This window comes from Grus americana, chromosome 1 (assembly GCF_028858705.1).
Source record: "Grus americana isolate bGruAme1 chromosome 1, bGruAme1.mat, whole genome shotgun sequence".
Classification (NCBI taxonomy): domain Eukaryota; kingdom Metazoa; phylum Chordata; class Aves; order Gruiformes; family Gruidae; genus Grus; species Grus americana.
Window position 1 is genome coordinate 94208685 of NC_072852.1, and position 20179 is coordinate 94228863.

General features: G+C 39.2%; 1 protein-coding gene across 3 annotated transcripts in view; it reads right to left on the reverse strand.

The window, feature by feature from the left end:
* COL8A1 (collagen type VIII alpha 1 chain) overlaps nucleotides 1–19593 on the reverse strand; it is a 100840-nt gene extending 81247 nt beyond the window's left edge. For all 3 annotated transcript variants that reach the window (XM_054823077.1, XM_054823066.1, XM_054823088.1), the window contains exons 1-2: nucleotides 19495–19593; nucleotides 3374–3482 (exon numbers count right to left, since the gene is read on the reverse strand). The gene's annotated coding sequence lies outside the window, so the exon portion shown is untranslated. The remainder of the gene's footprint in view (nucleotides 1–3373; nucleotides 3483–19494) is intronic.
* Between the last annotated feature and the right edge of the window lie 586 nt (nucleotides 19594–20179).

The following is a 20179-nucleotide window of genomic DNA, read 5'->3' on the forward strand; positions in this document are numbered from 1 at the left end:
TTAATTATAACATCCTATAAATTTAATGTTAGAAGACTAGCAGTGAGACACGGTGCCTGCACTGGCTTAATGAACACACCAGGAAAAAAATAATTTATCAAGAGTTTATTCCTGGATGAGCTCCTATGAACCTGGTGTTGTCATGTACTGATATTTCTATTAAGAAAAACACTAGTGGATGCCTTTAAACAAATAAGGTACTGGCTTTAAACAATCATTGTGGTTTCAAGCACTATATCAAAAAAAGCTATAATGGGAAGCTATCATTTAATAAATCAAAATAACTTGCTTGGTAATAAATATTTTTCTTAGAAACCACAATATTCTCTTTCCTACAGATCATATGACTTCCCAGTTCCTGCATTTTTTTACATTACTGGAGTAACAAAGGAACGTGGGAAATAACTCAGCATGGTGAAATCATTCAGTTTAGCTGTGCCTACACTGTGGTTAGAACAACTTTAAAATGTGTGATTTCAGGCATAGGTGATCAAATTCTTCCCTTTTTCAGGTAGCCACAATTTGGCTGAACTGAGCAGTGCTACCTTTCTGAGTAAAGCGTTTCGTTTTGACTAAATCAATTTAATTTCTCAGCTTTATATTCTACAAAAGGGTGAGCAATATATCTATCTCACAGTATGGGAAATAGTTTCTTACCCATATGGGCTCTGAGCATTAAAAAAAAACCAAACCACCCTGTAAAAAATGCTATGAATCATTGCTATTGCTCTGTGTTCTATATTGGCTGCTGTTCAGATAACTTCCACTTATATTGATAAATGGACCTTTGTAGTTAGCATTGAAAAGAAAGCCAATATTAAAAAAAAAACCCTCCACAAACTAATTCAAAGAGAGGAAACATACAAAGATTTATATTCTGCTGTCAGTGGCAGCAGTCTAAATCCAGATTGGGTCTGGACACAAGTCCTGGAAAGACACATACACATAAATAACATCTATAAGAAATATACTATTGCATTTACACAGAGGCATTCTCACATGTAGAATAATTTGCTGACAGAAAATATCAAATTGACTGGGACCTATCTGTTGGCATTACTGAAGACTATAAGTTGGTCCAAAATATTTAGTGACAGACTTTGCTAAAAACATATATGCATTTGCATGCTTTCATGTATTTGTATATGAAATTATACATAAATTTCACTTAAGAATATAAGCAATAAATACTTCTCCTGTAAATAATACTGCTCTGTACGAAGTCCTACCAGTTTTCTAATGTCTGCTAAGAAAGTCATAAAAAGTTTATAAAAGTCTGAAGATTCAGCTTGTTTTACTGGGATCCCTTTTACGATGCCTTTCTTATGCAAATATCAGTGTATTCTTCCATTTGTTTGTTCCACAATTATTCAGTATTCCACAGCAAGATTTTTTGTGTTCCTGGGTCTGAGATTCTTTTTATAATGAAGTGCAATGTGGGTATGAATATATTTATATAGCTTCAATGACTTATTGGCTCTGCTTGCTAGTAAAAATATGGTTTTGATTATACTTAAAAGGCCTGATTCAACCTACTTTGGGAAAGTTGAGCTATATTGTTTTCTACTGTTCACATGACATACTGTGCATTCTAGCTGAGATCTAGGGTACTGTACAATGTACTTGCATCAAAAGCGAAACTGTTGCAGCAAACCTTGTTTGGAAGCAGAAATGTAACAGGCAATATTAATAACAGAAAGGTATTGAACACAGAGTTCTGGTTTTAGGCAAACAATTTCTCAGTGGTTCAAAAGGATAGTTTAGGAGACAAATAGGACAAAAATTGCTGAAAGTATACAGGAAATATTATGAATCCTTGGAGAAAAAAAAAAAAGAAAAGAAAAGAAAAAAGTCAGAGTAATGTTTGTTTAACAGGCAGGCTTTAAATGACCTGGAAGAATAATGTGCCACGTTGGTTACTGTCTTGTAACAGAGTTCCGTTACTTTGGAAGCAAATGTGAAGCCTGAGGTAGCTTTGTTAGAGACACTAATAAGAATATATCTATCTTCTAGCTGATCTTCCTGTGCAGCTATCTCTGTACTTTTTTTTCTTTTCCTCTTGTCTGCAATGGTGATTATATGATAAACCACTTAAATATTATCTAAAAAAAATTAATTCTTGACACTGTGTTTTTCAGCTGCATTGGTGTGTATTTCTAGAAGCTTTTTTTTTTAATTGGGGAGAAAAGGAATCTTCAAAGTAAAACTGCAGCTTCTTTAAGATTCATGTTAATATACTGTGGAAGGTGTATAATTCTATTAGAGCAATGGACAGAAAACTGACAATATCTTCATTACTGATATACCAGGAAAGGATGGGATACATTAGAGCCATGGGAAGGTACAAAACTTTCTGAAAGTGTTTTTTTATGTACCTTAGTTCTGAAGTTAATTGCATCTCTGCATCCTTACAGGCCAGTGGCCAGCCTCAGAGCCACCTGCTTTTTTTTTTTTAAATACAATTCTGCAACTGACTGCCTTCGTGTCTGCATCTGAAGTTGCATGTTACTGTAACATACTGTGACTACATCAGGCCTGCACTGTGTGCAGTTTTGTTCTTGAGGGAAAACATGATACAATTAAACAGTGACTGGTAGGCTTTCATAAATGCAATTTTTCATGCAACGTGAATAATATTTATGAAATAATCTACTGTATGGATGCCCATCCCACTAAGTAGAAATTTATCTCAATATGTGTCAGAAAAGCAGTTGATGTCCTCAGCAAAGCCTCCCTCTCTGAATAATACCGTGACGTCTTCTGGCTTTGTGAATAGAGAAGTTCTCTCCAGATCTCTGGCTTGGGGCTGGTATTTTCATGTAGTTTCTAGCCTTTGTCTGTTAAGATTTTTGACAAGATAGATCCTTTTCAATGGCAATAAGTTTCCCCAGGAAATCAAACTCTGAAAGACTTATTAATTGCATTGTTTCAGCATTAGACTTTTTCACTAATTATGCTCTCTATCCTCAATGACTTTAGCTCTTACTGCTAATGCAGCAAAGAATGCAGTCTCTGACATATCCATAATGGTAGTCTTTTAATAGGCCATGAATCCAGGATGTTGCATCTATTATGTCACTATTCCCTCCATGAAAGAAAACAGCTGACACTTGCTTTCGCAATTGCTTTCCAAAACAAATTCAGTGTGGTCATCTTAAATAATGTGTTCTTGCTAAATTTATATTAATAAATGGGTCCTGAATCTCCCTGCCTGTTAGCAAAAGCATCAGTTCTCATGTCTTCCACATCAACTGATGCTATATTGTACTGTATAATGTTCTGCCCAGAAATGTTTTTATTGGCATGGCATAGGGGGGTAGTAGGGCATCTTTTGTAATGCTTTAAACAATTAAATTGTTAGGAAGAAAATTACCTCAGCTTAATAGGAGAGTACTTCACTGTACTGGTTCTGATATCCAGACTCAACATCCAGTAATGAAGAGATCATAACAGATTCTGACAATCTGCATTTTCTTCTCTTTCTAGAAAGAGAAGGGAAGAAAGCATGTATGTTAATACTCTTCAAAATATGCAAGATAGCAGAAGAATATTTTTTACTTTACTTGAATAAATAAGCTACATAAAGTTTATTTTATTTTCCTATTTTAATATTTTTTGACGTACTCAAATGTTAATACAGTAAATAAACATGAAACAGCACAGGATTACAAAGATACCATGAAGGGCTCAGATTTTGTTCTGTTTTATTTTTATGAGTAATATTGTCTGCATTCCCACATTATGCTTGTGTGTAGCTCTATAATTCACAGTAAACTGTGAGTTATTTTCTCTTTGGACTACTTTGTATATTACAAAGAATTGCTGTTTCTATTTGTACAAAGCTAATTTTTTTCTCCTCAATGGCAGTCAGTTTCAAACTTGTTCAGAGTTTTGAACAAGCAAAAGCTGGAAAAATGAGAGAGAAAATTGAAATATTTCATTGTACAATGTAAACTCTGGTTTATCACAAAATACCAGACACCAACAAATTGCATCAACTAAAGCCTAAAACTTAAGTATTTCCACCCCCCCACCCCCATAAACGAGTAACAGTTGACAGCTCTGGAATGTGCACTTCTCTCCCATGAAAACATTTTTCCACTCTGTCTTTTCCAAAAATCAAAAGTTCAAAGCTAAACTACTACATGTTATAAAAGAACAAATTTACCATGACACTTAAACAAAGACATGAGTCAGTGTATTCAGCTTTCTTGCGGAAGGAAGGAGTTATGTTTCTTGTTAAGGCAAGGTTTGCAGTAAAGAAATTATTTTTATAGTTTTATATATCTCCTTGTAATTATTTATCCACATAGATGTTCTATTTTACTGTACAGTTAAAGTTCTAACTCATGCCTTTTTTTCTCATTGATACATTAATTCAGGTTTACAACATTCCTCCTCAGAAAGCAAAATATTAACATCCTTGTTATACAAATGGACATCACAGACATTAAGACACTTAGTTCAGTATTATTTAGGATACCCATGGCAGTCTGGGAACCTCAGTGGCTGCTCTTTACTCTGAAGAGTGCTACTTTTGTTCTTGCGAATGGCACAAGCAAGATGAGTAGCATGTATGTTGAGGACAGAGAAAAAATGAGATGGCTTTGGACCACTGTGGGTAAAACAACTTATATCCAGAATAAAAAGCATGTGATTTTGTGTCCTCTTAAATGTGAGGTGTAGAACACAACATATTAAGCAGCTGAATTGCTCTATGTAGTTTTTAAAGCTGTCTAGGAAACTTGGAACACCATTTCCATTTATTTGGAACAAGTGGCTGACTGATTTGTCTGCCTTGAAAAACCTCTACTTCTGTTCCTGACTGAAATAAGATGGATATTCTGAAAGTCATTCCTCTTGTACAATGGGAGAGAACTGCAGAAAGTCACAGAGCTCCTGCTAATACTGACTCTGGCTATCCCTGAATGTATGGTCGATTTGGAATATGTCAAAGGATGCAAACTTCTACTAGGTACTGCAGTAGCTTTAATGTGTCCATTCTTTCAAGCAGATTGATACTGCAAAGTCTTGTTCCTTGTGGATACAAATTTGGTGAATCTAGACCAAAGGTCTGCTCTAGATTTGGACCTTTGACACTGAAAGTTACGTTCAGTAGGGTGGAATCAAAATCAGAAAAATCCTTGAGCATGGAGAAAGCTGACATCTGAAACTATATACAACCGCCTAGGCACACCATCAGGATCCAGTTTTCCCTTATTAATATGTAAAGATTTACTAGGTCATTCCTGAAGAGCAGTGTTCAGCAACTGTAGACACGATATGCTCAAACTGAGGGATGCTTGATTTTTTCCCCCTTCAAATTCAGTTTTTTTAACACAATAGCTTAGAACTGAGGTGTCATAATTTCTATAGCTGCCTCTCTCTTTCTATTGTTTCTGTAAGATGACATGTGAAAGGATCTTATGTGGTAGTTACCTATAGTCAAAAGTTCTCTTTAGTCTTTTAAAAATCCTGCCATATTTCACAGGGGAAGACAAAGAGGGTGTAATGTAATTAATACAAAGGGGGTTTTAAACTTTAACTTTTCAAATGGAAAGGTTTGGATTTTTCATTTGTCTGTTTTAGAGGCCCTTAACCGACTGTGCCATTGAACTTAATGTTGGTTATGAATGAGACTGTAGAAAATAGAGACCTGGTCTGTGGGAAGTACATTTCTAGTAAGGGAGAGCAGCACAGTTAGTTTTGTTGGGTGCAGGCATGTCACACTAGTGACAATGGCTAGAAACACCAGGCCACTAAAGAGGGGAACCTGCATTATGTGACCTGCTGGGTAGATGAACCGTGTTTTGATAACCCTTGGAATGAGGACAAAAATGAACTCTGCTTGATAGACAACAAACTCATTTAATATTCAGTCATCATGCATTAAACTATAAAAGTTACTAGAAAGCCACACCAGCATATATATGTCATTGAGCAATAGGGAGCAATTAGGTGGCAGTGCCCTGATAGAAAGAGGGCAGCTGACTAATAATAGGCTAGTGGTAGGTACACTTGCTGGCTATGTGCAAATAAGGTTTGCTTCCCCCTTTCTCTGGAGACAAGCATAGTCCTCACCTATGTGCTGCTTTGTTTGGCTACATAGGCAATACAGGCAGTAATACCATATATGTTCTGAAACAGGCAGAAGCACAGTTCAGCCAAATTTGGTACCAGCCACTGTAATAAGTATTACACAGGGCAAATATGTATTCCCCTGCCTATGCTTCCACCTCCCACATTATACAAGCAAGCAGGAAAGAGACTTTCACCAGAGGTTAGGAAAAACGTGTGATTTATAACATTGGTGGTAGGTGGAACAGGGGAGACTGTGGGACCAAGAGAGCCAAGTATTTTAAGCATCTGTTGCAGGCCTCTGCCAGATGCAGGATACCAGACAAGATGTGCCATTTGTCTGTTCTTGAATGGAATTTCCTATGTCCTTAATACCAAGCAAACTCTCTTTATTTATAATATAACTACTTCTGGTTTTGTAGAGATGATATACAGCACATTTCATCTTTTCACTCTCACAACAACATTTAAACACTTAAAAAGCGATTTATTTAGCTGTGTAAATTCCGTTAGGCTTGGCGAGTATTTTGCTTTGTCATGGGTGAATCTGTAAAGGCTGGAAAACTTCTCCGTTTAGGGACGCTGAACTGTGTAGTTTCCAGAAATACATTTTTCTGTAATACTGGTCTGGGTTAGAAGGAGACCCAAGTTCTTAGAAGATGGTAGGCAGTGATGTCAAGTGACCATTTTCATGGGCACAAAGAGAAGAATTATTTGGGAGATGCTGACTGTCCTCTCCCATAAAATGGATTTTTTTTCCACTTTCAAGTGATTATACTTAGTGATTCCAGTTATTTCCCAAAGAAATAAGCAGGAATTTCTGATCAAAACTTTTTTTCAGAATATGTCAATTCAAAACTACAGCTCTTTGGTGGAAACATATGCGTTAGTTGTAAAAGGTAACATCTCTCATTTCCTGAAGTGCATTTCCAGACAAAACTAGAGAGAAACACATAACCTTCTCAGAGTAACAATATCTCACAGTGAGATCGATTACCTGGGAGTTGAGTATCTCATCTTTAAGTCTCTGTGCTCTCTTGTTAATACCAAAGACACAAGCCCCAAACTACACTAAAGACCAGGTGGGAAAGTTAGTTCCAGGGCATCTAGGCTTAGACGGAAAACACAACAGCCCCACAGTAGACGACCTGGGCTCCAGAGTAAGCCAATTGTGCAGAAAGGTCTGTCTTCTGCACATCAACCTTTATTAATGTTGGCACCCTTTCCTGCCAGTGCTGGAACACCCGTTTGCTGTGCTTCAAAGGCACATCAGGCTGGACTGTCAAACCTGCCAGCCTTTTCCATGGGCCCTGATACCTCTGCTCCAGCATCACATCTCCCTGTCCTTTACCAGCAGGCTGTGTCCTGATCGCCTTGCTACTCTCCAAACCAAGACCTTTTTTTGAACTGTTGCTAGTTTTTGAGTTCAGAGGAGATGACACCTAAGACAGACTTCTTGACCTGGGACCTTAGTAGATCCCAGCTTTTCCAGAGAAATGCCTTGGCTTCTTCCAAGGACAGAACAAGAGAATTAAAAATAAACAAACAAAAATCCGCAAGATGGGAAAAGTGAAAAGTTGTAGTTACAAATTTGCTGACAAAAACAGCCCACAAAATTACTGATCATAGCCCAGGTTCCTCCAGTGACAGTCCCTGTAACTTTTTAGGTCACAAGGTAAATTAAAGCATGTGCAATTAACTGTCTGCTTAAACAAGCTGCGTGAGCTCATCCCTTTCTGCCTCAGTTATTCTGTTTTTAAGGGCTATAATATTTGACTGGGGTATTGCTCTGAAGTCCAGCTTCTGACTGGAGTTATTACAGTAATTACTGCAGCAGATGTCAGAATTGAGTGAAAGCACTGTCATTCAACAATTAAAGCACAAACCACAGCCATCGTTTTCCTTGTGTTATTACATGTATAGATTCAAAGAGAGCAGAAAACAAGTGTTCACACTTGCTTCTAGGTGTAATCCTCTGTTAGGAGAGTATCTTCTTTCTTTTTCCTCAATCAAAGGTTTTTCCAGTATACTTAGCTGTTTTTAGCTGTAGCTCGAAAAGATACAGCTGCATTTTTTGGCTTACATAGGTTGAGCTCAAGCCTCAGCAACAGCTTAGTCAGAGCTGTTTTACAAGACACTTCTCCTGTAAACATTTTCATTCAATAGTTATAATGTGATATCTATGCTCCCTTAAAACACACCTGTAACTGAGTGCCTTATCTACCTATTATCAGACTGGTCAGATACTGACTTGGGAGGTGGTCTGAAAGCTAGGGACAGAGGTGAGACAGAGCACTTAATGAAAGCTGGACTCCGAGACGGAGTCCTGTGATAGACAGTCCAACAAGTTGATGCTGAGTGACACAGAGAGCAGCATCTCGAGTGGCAGTTGAATGGATATGGTCAGCTTGGAGAGGAATTTCTAAGCTAGCCTTGATCTCATGGCTTTGGAAACTGTCATTTGCAAACAGACCTCACAGAGTGTAAAATACAGGATCTAGGCTGTGTTTGGGGGGGGGTTTCATGCATTCACACTTTGGGGTACTCAGAATCTGGAGGCAGGTCCTTGCTTGAGGTTCAGGACAATCTCTAATGTAGCTAAATCATGCAGCCTACAGAGGCTGCTGTAAGGAGGCTGCTGCTTCCCACAGAGGTAAAGTCCAGCCAAGAATAGCATGTGTTTCCTCCTCTGCATCTAGCACAACTGCAACTAAGTGGTTGCTTATGTTCAGAAATGAATGAAATATTCAATGAAAACAAGAATCTTCACTGACGTGACCACTGCTTCTTAATCATTACACAAAATAGTGTTGTCTCGCCCAACCGTGCCTGGCTCTCTAAGGATAATGGAGACAGTGTAGTGTTTGGATAGCTGCTGTTTTTTCTGAAGAGTGGGGAGGGTGTGCCTGTGTGAGGGCATGTTCACAAGAGTTTTAGCCCAGAAAGAAATAGGTAGGTCTGGAAAGAGCATAATCCAGGTTGCCAGACTCTGGCACCACTACTAGAAATAATCCTTTCTCAGGAAAGTACCAAAATGTGGCCGTCTGGTTTTCCCACAAGTATCCGGGCATTTTTCTTGGCAGGCGTGGGTACTGGCAGTTATTTGGCATTTTGATTCCTGCCCCAGCTAGTGTCTATTCTTTCTTTGCCGAAGATGGAAGGATACGCCTGTGGTTAAATCACTGGCCTAGGGATTAGGCAAAGTGGGTTCTGCTCAGATTTTAGTCTGCATCCTGGGCCAGGTCACTTAAGCAAGAATTTTGAAAAGTGCTCAGCACCCACAAACAGGATCAGATTTTTCAAAAGCTCTCTGCTTCCACTGAGGCAGCAGCCAGATGATCAAAGGAACTTTTCAGAAAATTTGGCTGCGAGTGTCATTGCGAGAGCTACTGGGTGCTGAGCACTCATGAAAATCTGGTTCTCATTGAGGTGCCCGGATGGAAACCAAGTTCTCCAACTAGCCCCCATCATCACAGGAAGACACTTGAGAATCTGGCCAGGAGCAATCTCTTTAAATGCTACACCAGCAACATTCTCTGTGCCTCAATTTCCTCTAAAATGAGTGTGATGTTGCCAGGGTGCTTGTAAGGATAAATTCATTAATTGGCTGTATGTGATGTTCTTGGATGCTTCTGCAGCCAGGAGAGGGAGGTGAAGCATTTGTAGTGTAATACCTTTCCAGATGTACCAATGATCTGTATAAGCAAGAGTGTGTTAAAGGGACTGGAGCAGGAGTCCAGCAGTTAGCTTTGCTCTATGTACAATTTACAAGCCTTCAGGTTCAGGAGCTGCTGCTCTTTGTCTTAAATCCTTGATCATGAGTCAGGGCTCCACCATGGTAGGGGATGTAACAAATAGATCAAAAAGACTCACCCTGAAAAACCTTTGTGCTAAACAAAGCAGGGTGGGGAGAATACATTGGAAAGAAATGATAAAGCTGTTCCGTTCAGCTGTTTGCCTTCTGAACTCCCTGCCTGTTGACTACAGCAGTTTTATCATTTTCTTTCCTCACACGATATTTCTTTCCTCACATCCCACCAGTGTTTGGTATTTTGGGGGGAGTTTTGGGGTTTTAGAAATTCAACTTTACTTGACTGGTTACTCTCCTCGTACTAGATACCCATATATAGTAGTAATTTTTGCAGGTGGGGTTTTTTTGGTTTTAAGACCAAAGAACCTTAACTTCAAAGTGGACCTTTTTTTTTATTATTTTATTTTTTTTTTTACTTACAGTGGCCTCAATTTTGCCTCCAGATGGGGAAATCTGAAAGGTCCTGAGCCTCCTGTGGTGTGTGCTGGAGCTGCCTGCCTTCTCTTTCCGAGCAGCCTCCCCTCACAGGATGCAACATTTTCTTTCCAGCTGAGAGTGGAGCTCCCCCCTCTGCCCCCTCATTTTTGGCCTTCCAGCACTGTCCGCATCTGTGCGAGCTAATGCTACCCAGATCCTTCTCAAAGGGGCACCCAGGGCTGGCACGCAGAAGCAAAGCCCCCAGGCTCTATCTCCGAAACCGAAGAAACCTCAAACGCATTGTGTTTCCATAAATGCTCCTCAGCTGACTGAGCTGGGGGGGGAGGTTCTGCTCTCCTCAACCCTTGCCTCTCCTTTGGGAATGGGAGGCGCAGGCTTTAAATCAATTTTCTGACTGCCTATGTGCAGAAATGGCGTTAACATTAGAGCAGGCCAGATCCACAGAGCCACAACATGAGGAGGGAAGTGGTAAAACCAAGGTGAGGTGCCCGGCCTGAAGAGGGGCCCCTAACCGCCGCTGCCCTGTGGCCCCCGCTGGCTCCGGCCCTGCCCGCAGGCCTGCGAGAGCGAGCTGTCGCTGCCCCGCCGGGCGACGGCGCGTTCCTTTGGGGCTGTGGCGGCGACAGCGCCGCCGGGCCGGGGGCGGGCTAACGCGGGCTCGCGCTGTGACCGTTACGGGCGGGTAACGGCCGCCGAACGGGGCGGAGCCCCGAGGGTGCCGCGCGGCTGAGGGGCTGCGGTGCCCTCTCTTCAGCGATTTAACTCGGTGCGGGCTTTGTTGGTCGCAGGTTCTTAACGGCCACTTCTGTTACCGGTGTTTTAAATGAAAGAGGGGGTTTTGTCGTTCTGGGGTTTGTTTTTGTTAAAGTAGAATGCAACATTGTGACAACTAAATTGTCACTAAATTGAATCCGCTGACACAAACCCCTGCTATCTCGACAGCTTTTGGGCATCAGGTACAATGTTTCATGTTTTCCTGAAATCTCAAAGACTTACAGGCAGTTGAACAAGCAAAAATATTTCTCCTTGTCATCTTTGGTGGTGGATGGTGGCAGAAGCCAGGAAGGAGGGTTGCTGCACCCTGAGCTGAGGTCTGTGGTGCTGTGTCCCCCAGGGAAGTGCCAAGTTAGGTCTTCAGTTAGCTTCAGCTTTGGTGGGAGTTGAGGGAGCAGCATTCAGTCTTGTGGATGCAGCCGTTGTTTCGAAGGCCTAAGGCTGTACGTTGTGAGTGTCCGTCAAGCTAAAATTCTGGCTCTCAGAATACACTTGATGAATGGAGCATTGAAAATATAATAGGTTTCTGTTCACTTATTTTTGTAATACTTGTTTTCATGAGATGAACAGTTAGAAAGTTGAAAGCACATGTAGCAGAGAAAATGTCTCTGAGCAGTCACAAATTGAATTTGTTTTGCTTGTGTTTCATAGACCTTTTGTACTGAGTTCTTGACAGCACTCAGCATACGAATGACAGATGTGATGTTGAAAATAGGGTGTTTCAAAAGAATAATATAAAATACTCGTTGCAAGTGAATTACTGAACTCAGTGAAAGGCAGTTTTTGTGCTTGAAATTTGAAACTAAGAGCTATCTTGCCCTCACTGTGGAACAGAGATACACTATAAGAATCACATGCCAAAACTAATCAGTAGCTTGGATTTTGGATACTGAGTGTTTGCAACTAGTTGCTTAAGAGCAATCTAAAACTGAAATGCAATGAAGGTGACATTATAAAAGATGGCTAAGATATTTCCTTAAAACTAAAGTTTAAAAGCCATTTGATAATTTTATAGCAGTACAAAATTAAAAAAAAATACTGCTGCAAATGAATCTTTAATCAAGTATCAGATGTTAAACATGCAGTTTTCTTTATTTCCAGGATAGCACGAACAATGTTTTTAGCTGAGGATAGTAATGCAAGCTTAGGGAACAATCCTAAAATGTTTTCCCTGTTTCCTGACATAATATGTTATGCCCAGATCTCCAAAAGATAGTATGAGTCTGTAGGAGTTCCTGACTATAAGAACAAAGAAAATACCCTTGCAGTGGCAACTTGGACTGTACTGCTTAGACCTCCTAAACTGAGCTATGCTGATTGGAACTCAAGGAGAGTGGGAATTCCTGTGACAGGCACAGAACATCCAACTACTGCACCACTTTTTTTTGGTGGAAGACAGAAACTTCTGCTGTGTCTGCACCTATATGCACATACGACAAAACAGTTCGGAGATCTCACTGCCCGGACTTGCACGCAACTTGTGTACACAGTAGGAACTCAGTTCATCATGAACGCCTTCATCCTTCACTGGAGCATATTTTTGGAGCTATTAACCCGGAAAGCTGGGATAGGATGGGACAGAATCCTTCCAGTTGTTGCCTTGTTAATTCATGTAGGGAATTACTTAATAAATAGGCAGGGTAGCTCTTGTGAACTGACATTCCGCCTGTGAATTCTGCATTACACAAGTATTGAGTCTTGTCCAGTAATCTACAGCAGTGCATCACAAATTGTACCCACAAGTATTCCAGTCTTAGAATACATTCAAGCAGAGCCTAATAATGATTACAGTCATTTCTGAAAGTACAGCTGGATTTTGCTAAGCTCTGCCCACTCTCAGCAAAAATCTTTCCATTCATTGGAGGGCTTGTGCTGTGTTTGAGAGCTCTTTTTTTACCCTGAGTTAACCAGAACTTGACTTTGGCCCTTTAAATCCTCCTCCCTATCAGCTCAGCAACCACAGAGGCAGTTTATTACTGAAAAGAAATCTAAGAATCAGTTTTGGCCAGCATTGTCTTGGAAAGTTCATTTTATTAACATGGTTTTGGTTTTATTTCAAAAACACTTTGACAAGCACTGACATTTTTGGAACCAGTAAAGCACAAGAGACTTACTCCTAAAGGCCTAAGCTTTGCATTTTTCTGCAGCTAACAATGTGATGTGCTACTATGGTAAATTCAATTCAAGCCACTGACTGAAAGGAAAGAAGTACTGAGTGTTGTCTTTTTTCCCTTCATTTTCTAAAATACATTTTGTGTGAATGCTAGGGCTTGTGGGATGTACTTGCTTAACTACTCTTTGCTTATTTGCTTTTTATCTATAGTGCAGGTGACATATATCAATGCTGGCAACATAAACTTTCCTCACAAGCCTGCTTTTATAGCTCAACTTTGACCTAAAATAACTACCTCTTGACTTTTTCTGAGATTTGCCAACAAAGGTCCCAGTTGTGTGTTTTATATTCATGTCCATCAACTGATAGTTGGACTAAGATCACCTAATTCATTTACAAAGAAATACTGGGAAATATCTGAATACTTTCTATTCCATTTTTTTTTTCTTTTTTTAAAGGCAAGCTAAAAGAGAAATTCTGCTCTGTGAGCCACATGAAAGACTGTTGTTCTGATACTCTGCATTCACTGGAGCTCCACACATGGTAGGAAGAATGGAAGGGCAGAACAGAGGTAAGTCATATGCTGGCATAAGCAGACTTGACTGCTAGATTTCTTCAGTGGTAAGCTGATTGTGTTTGGTTTGAGCATCCCTGGGGCTGTGCCATCTTCCATTCCGTCCCTTTGAAAATTATGTTGAGTAAATGAGAGACAATGTAAACATCTCAATTTCAGGGACTGTAGTCTATTATATATATATGTGTTGTTGCTTCACATCATAACACCGGGTTTTGTTAGAAACTTGTTTCGCTCTCTGGAATTTTCAATTGCAAAAATGGTCAAATGCTTTGCTCGAAGTTCTCTATGAAAGTCTACAGTGTGCTACTGTCCACTTATTTTCTTTCTGTTCAGAGAGAAGAATGTAGCAGTATGTTGATCTGGAAAGAGTGGGGGTTTTTTATTTAGCAGGAAACGTGCTGGAGATGTTTCAAAAAATCTGGCTTTTAATATACCTTTGATATCTAGTATGTCAAGCTGTTAGTTTTGACTCATTCTCCCTTTAATAGGATAGGTTATGCATATCCTATATATTGCTGTGATAGATTCCTAGGGGCTGAACTGGCATACCTGACCCAGGAGTTCGTGATTTGTAGTGCTATGGATATTTATTTAAAACAGAAACTCTTTCTTAAGTATGCAGTATATTTTTTTCATCTCAACTTTATTTCAGGGGGACTGCATAAATTGTATGACCTGTTTCGCCAGTTGCATAATCAGATTATATAGGCCTTTCCCTACAAGAATGAAAGAAAACTAGTTAGGTTCTTTTTCTGTTTTGGTTTGTGGATTTTCTTTTAGGTTGGAGTGTTCTTGTTGGTACCATTTATTTCTTTTTTGCAAATGCGGAGTTCTCAGAAGCTGACATTCTAAAGTGTTACAATTTGGGATTGCCAGGAATATTTGTGATAACTGGCTAGATGTCTCTAAACTGAGTATAATGAACACACACACACACACACTTTTCTTGAAGGGGTGGAAAAAGCAAGGTGTGCATATAATGCATAACAGAAGGATACTCTAGCTGTGTAGTATTATGAATGGCATAGCTGCTAGCATGCTTCTCACATCTGAAGTGGAAAGTTTTTTACCTCCCAGGAACTCAGTATCATTTTTAAGTGCCCTCATGTTGAACTTGGTGTAGTTGTTGGTGAGACCCTATAAAGAATGATGTCCACATACATGCACAGACACCAGAGTCATCAGTTTACTGCGTACACACAGCACTGGGAATAGAACTTGAGACCTTCGCCTCCGCAAACACAGCTGCTCATCTGGCCGTGGGCTTTGTAGCCAGCAGAGGGAACTGATAAACACTCTCATAGGGCTGCTTTATATATATTTTTTTCTAACCAAGAGAGGGCACTGATTCTCACTCCCTTTTGAAAAGGGTCCATTACATGTCACACAACAGTTTCACCTGCCATTCAAGAAGCGACAGACTTACATTCATCTTGCTTTTGCTATAAAATGTGGACTTGCATGAAGAAGTTTTAATCATCAAAAGATGTCCCTAGACTGCATAGTGGTATTAATCCCCTGCAGTGCAATTATGAGACATTAAATTCATTACACATCAAGACAATTACAGAAACACATCCAACATTTCAGGAGTACAGGGAGACCAAGCACAATTGTTTACTGATGTGTACAGAGAATAGGCACAGTTATTGCACAAGACCGACAAAAGGCTTCAGAACCAGGACTCATCATTATCTTTTTAAACACTTAGAGCTCTACAACTTTTGCTGAAGGAAAATTCTGTTAGTGCAAAGAATAGATCTTGCTTTCCAGAGGGAAAGCCACAAAAAGGCAACATCACTTACACAAAACTCTAGAAAGTGTAAGTGGCAAGAGTAAGAAACTTTTGTACAGTTAAATACAGATAGTTGTTGTTTTTAATCAGTCAGAACAAGCAACCTCTAATGTTTTTGTCTTTTCTTGTTGCTCACTACACAAACTCCATTGAACCATTGCTCTTTTAGAAATATGACAGTAGTGAAAATTAAGAGTTATCCCCCTGTAAAAGGAAAGAACCCACAGCTTAGAATAATTGGAAGGCCAAAAAAGTAAGGGAAAGTACAGAGATATATTTAAGCTTCAGGGATAAAACTTAGTCTTTCCTCCCCTGAGATATATAGCAAGACATAGAATAAGTGGGCAGAAAATTCTGCCTTGTAGGTGTGCTTATGGTTGTATGAAAATTGTCCTACCTTCTACAGCAGGTAATGATATGGCCATTAATGGTTCTTTTTCTAGTCATCATTTCTGCTAGTCCTTCAGTTACATCTCACACATTCACTATTTTATCTGTGAGCAATGCATGCTTAGTGGTAATTTTCAATTTAAAATAATAAGAGATAAAGTCTCCATTGCTAGGGCAATTACTCTAGAAATTGAGCATCAAAATGTGTTAATTTTATTTATTTATTTTTTAAATGCAGTATTAGCAAGGCCACAGGAGCAATTAGGAGCCTGTACCCTTGTAAATTAGCTCTACGGTTAAAAACTAAGGGGATAGGCCAAAGCTGTAGAGTTTTTTGGGCTTTTGTTTTAATGGTTATGAAATGATATCCTATACATTTATAGAGGTGGCACATGATAGCGAATGTTGAAAAGAAAGGAAGAATATATTCCATGTGCCATAGAAGATCCATGTGAATAATTTTGCCTAAGTACCATGTGCTTCTCTTTGAGCTCTTTACTGCTACTGGGTTACCAAGACTGAATTCTTACAGTCAGATGTTGCCCATCATTTCTGGTCCACAGCAGTGGATCTCTGCTTGCTCATCCTTGCCAAGAGTGGGTTGGTCTCCTTTAACCACAGAGGGTAAGAAAGAGGTCGTCGTTTGGTTATTTATTTATTTATTTACCCCCTCCAAGAATGATTTGCAAGTCTGGTTAAGGGATGTAAAGGATTTCACAGGTAGTTTGAAAGTGTTAGGAGTAAATTACCTCTCTCAAGGTTTGTCACTGGAATTCTCCCTGCTGTTCAGGCCTAAAGTCATGCAAAGACAGATCAGCTGCAAAGGGGTGGACTTTATAAAGCTGAATACAAAATGAAGCATGGGATTAAAGTGCTGGACTGGAACCCAGAAGAGCTAAATCTCATTTTCTACCATGAATTTTCACTGTGACCATAAGCAAACCAGTCCATATATTTAGTATCAGCATGGCCAGAAGAAAACGTATCTCTGCCTCACAGAGAGGTGGGTGAAAATAAATTCACAAAGATCAGAATGTCTCACAAGTAGTGGTAGTGGCAGGCCTATGCATAGATAAGCAGGCAGTGATATGTTTATCCTGCGTTTCTAGGTATCCAGTCTAACACTTTAGACAGCAGTGGGAGTTATACAAGCGGCTTAAGTGGGTATTAGTGCCCTAAATGAAAACGTAAAAAACCTAAGTGCAACCGCCAGGAGAAATGACTGAGTATGCCTGCTCAACATTTAACTGTTCTGTGGCTGAAAAATTAATATAGTCTCTTTACCTTTATTTTGTTATTTTAAAATGTTATGGTCATTATTCAGAAAATCTGAATTCCTTGTTCCCACTGATTCACCTTTTTTTTTTTATTGTGGTTGTAGCACTATTTTAAAATGACAGTATTTTTATCTTAATATCCGTATGCTTTGATCTTATAAAAGGGAGTTTCAGATCGGCACAGAAGTCAATAAATGCATTCCTAGACATCTAAGTTATCTTGGAGACCTGCTGGGTGCAGTTTCCCTTCATCCCCTGCTGCAAAGTGATGCTAAGTTGAATTATCTACTCAGCCTAAGAGAGAAATTGCTCAGAGGAGATTCTGATCTAAATTAGACGCATTCCTTTGAACAGAGTTTTCTTAATATGTCCTGCAATCCATTTTTCAAGTGCCAAAACATTACATTTCACAGCACGCTTTAATAAAAGGTATTTTGCTACATACACATTTCCTGTGGCAAATGCATTTTTTAAAATTTTTGTTTTCCTTGAAAATTGCTCTGTTAGAAATTTTGATTTATCTGGTAGGGTAAAATTCTGTGTGAACAATGAGGCTTTACTGCCAGATTGCAGACCTAAATTCTGTATGCATTACACTTAAAATCACATATCTGTGTTTCACAAGAGGGGCGTTTTTGGAGAGGGAGGTTTGCTATAAAAATCAGATGTTAACTAATGAATAAAATTTTGTAGCTCAGAGATAGAATGCCATGAAAATGAGGAAAATCATTGGGCTCTATTCCTGTTTTCTATGAGCAATTTATATGGATTACCTGGATGCAAAAATAGTTTTTACTGTAAGCCTGGGCTTCATTTTTGAATAGTTCCATTAGGTTTTTGCGGGGTTTTGTTTTGGGTTTTTGTTGTTTTTTTTAAAGATACTTATGTAATCTTCCAGGCAAATAGCTGAAGGCAGTGTTTTCTTTTCCCCATTAGTTACAATAGATAACATGTAGAATACAGAAAAAAGTCTTGGATACAGTATGCAGAAAAGGGCACTTCGAGCAGAGTTCTGCTGTTGTTATACAGTGCTATAGCTTAAAATGTTGCAGCTAATATGAGTACAGCTATATGTGGACATAATTCTTTTTTTAAGAAAAAGACTCTTTATTTGGGGAAAGAACGAAAAAGAGTAAATTTAGAAAGAGAATTGTTTGGCTATCGAGAAGAAAATACCACTCTTTAACTGCAGAATGTACTACATAGAGTACGAACACACAATTTACAGACAATGTTCACTGCTTGCTTTTGGTAGTTCATGCTTTCCCTCCTCTGAGCATTGGAGAGAGGCATTCTAGGATTAGGATTTCTATGATGGAATTTCTTTAAACAGGTGACTGTGTGTTAAAAGTGCACTGACTCACACAACATGAGAAACTGGTACTAGTCACTAATAGATTCATCTCTGTGAGCATGGATAGATGAATAGAGGGGAGTGCAAATATAGTTTTGAAACCATATACTTTTTAATGTTTCAACTGTTCAGTAGCTGTCTCTGAGGCACTTAACTATTCCTTCCTCTAGCAACAGAAATGCCTATGTAGGCAAACTGTAGATAAAATATAATTCAAGCTGATCTAGAAATTTCATAGAGACACAAGGTCTGTTGTTCCAAGAAACAGAACTTTGCTTATGAAATGTGTACTTTAGGCATATTTGGTACCAGATAGTGAATTCCATCAGCCTTATTACTGTGCTTCTGTGAGGGCTTAAGTTCCATCAGACTTTTTTTAAAGGCAGTGAAACCTGTGAAGATGCACTTCAGTCCCAAGATTGGTTCAGTCTGGCTAGTAAAAAATAACAGTAATAAAACCCCAATTCGTTCCTTAAATTAGCACTAAGCATTTTTTTTTTCCTCAGACAGAATTTAAGGAAGCTTTAGAGTGTAGGGTTTTCTTATAACTTTGACTGGACCGAGAGGGAGACTACTAAGAGGGATAATAAACTGTTAGAATTGGTCTGGGTATACTAATTTCTTCAAAATCAGTCAGAAAGGGAGAGAAGACCTTTTCCCAGCCACACAGTGTTTCCCAGAAAGCAAGATCTGTTTTTATTTCATTGCTAAAACAACAGACTGTTACTAACTTAAATGTCAGATGACACTACATCTAAAAAAAAAAAAAAAAAAAAAAAAAGAAGGGGGGAAGCTAACACCACCCAGTAAGGCAGTGCTGGAATTCACATTAAGAGTTCCTCACAATAACTGATTAGAACAGAAACCTGAAGTAGCAGTAATCTTACCTTGAGCATACAAGATCCAAGGAGAGAAGATCACTGGCTCAAAACAGTGGAGGACTGAGAAAGTGCTCTGATCTGCTGCTGGTAGCATGCACTTGGCTTTTATGTGCAGGTGGGAGGAGCTGCTCCCTACGGTAGGTGGGCAGTGAGGATCGCAGGCAGACAGCCTTCAGAAGGCATTGTACAGTAGGTTTTTGCTCTTTGGGGACAGAGAGAGGGAGAAAAAGCAAACAGGATGGCATTTACAGGAGAAATAGTGTTGGGTTTGTTTGTTGTTTTTTCTTTAAATATTTAGTTAACTAAAGATTTTCTGCTGTATTTGTTTCTCTGAATCTGAATCTCTGAATTATTCCAGTTACAGTTAAAATGCTACTAGATCTCACTTTGTTGTTTGGAAGGATTTTTGCAGCAGTGACGTGATAATGCAAAGTAGTTAGCAGAAAGGCTGGTGTTTCCCATTCTAAGAAGGGATAGCTATGAAGCAGCAGTCCCTTGATCCTTGAAGTTGGGTGTTTACTCAGGGATTGAACTTCCTTTATATTCCAAATGCCTACTAGATCTCAGCTCCGGAATCATCCTAAGTTTCTGTTGTGCTGAGCTACCCAGCTTTTCCTTGACGCAGCTGTAACATGTTCCATCTACACACTGACTTTCTAGCAGTTTAGTTTAGAGCAATTTTATTGTTCCC